We start from the raw sequence: 1,001 nt of genomic DNA on the forward strand, positions 1-1,001 counted from the left end.
AGTTTGGCTGAAGCCCCCTAGGAGTAGTATGATTGGGTGTCATGAGTGTTGAATACTCATGTCCCCTGAATAATGAACACAGCGGAGAAACTACTCGTGCCTCTTCTTTTAGAGGCTCAAGTGTATTGTTGAGTTGTATCGATGACATCATTGAGATACGGTGGCTTCTTCATTGAAGACAAAGTTTCATTGATGCTGTCGATCGACTTCAATACCGCAATGGAATTTCGGTTCCATTGTTGCTCTGCGAGGTTTCGTCGTTGTTGTTTTGTCTCGGGCGTTTGTCCGATTTATTTATCAGACCTGAAATCAGGCGAGGTTACCCGCTGAACTTAAGCATATTATTAAGCGGAGGAGAAGAAAATAACTATGATTCCCTTAGTAACGGCGAGTGAACCGGGATCAGCTCAAAGTGGAAATCAACTGCTCTTTCCGAGCTGTTGACTTGTAGCCTCGAGAGGCGTTACCAGTGGAAGCGCAGGGTTAAGTTTCTTGGGAAAGAACATCATAGAGGGTGAGAATCCCGTCCTTCCCCTGCGTTTTTTGTTCCACGTACGGTACGCTTTTATAGAGTCGCGTTCATCGGGATTTGAGCGCAAAATGTGTGGTAGGTTTCACATAAAGCTAAGTACTGGCGCGAGACCGATAGCAAACAAGTACCGTGAGGGAAAGATGAAAAGTTCTTTGGAAAGAGAGTTAAAAGTGCCTGAAATTGCTGAAAAGGAAGCGATTGGGACCTTTTTGATTCCAAGAAGTGCCGCCGGTTTGCCATCTATCCCTTTGCCTTCTCTCTCTCACCAGGTTTAGGCTTTGGTTTCTTGATGTATTTCCGGTTCATCTTTTTGGAGAGGTCAGCATCAGCTACTCGGAATTGATTTCGTTCAAAGAAGGTAGGTTCCTTGTGGACCGTTATATCTTTGTTCTTTCCTTTTCCTTGTGGCTGAGGAGTGTTCCTGTTTCCGAGCTCAACTTTCGAGTACTCGGTTTCTGTGATGCTGGCT

At 45.2% G+C, this 1,001-nt stretch overlaps 1 non-coding gene across 1 annotated transcript; it reads left to right on the forward strand.

Moving 5' to 3' along the window:
- Positions 1–298: 298 nt before the first annotated feature.
- Positions 299–1,001, forward strand: TGME49_459340 (the record flags this gene model as incomplete). Its single annotated transcript, XR_001974278.1, has 1 exon — positions 299–1,001. It is a non-coding gene; the product is annotated as a 28S ribosomal RNA (ribosomal RNA).

Source organism: Toxoplasma gondii, assembly GCF_000006565.2.
Source record: "Toxoplasma gondii ME49 unplaced genomic scaffold asmbl.540, whole genome shotgun sequence".
NCBI lineage: Eukaryota > Apicomplexa > Conoidasida > Eucoccidiorida > Sarcocystidae > Toxoplasma > Toxoplasma gondii.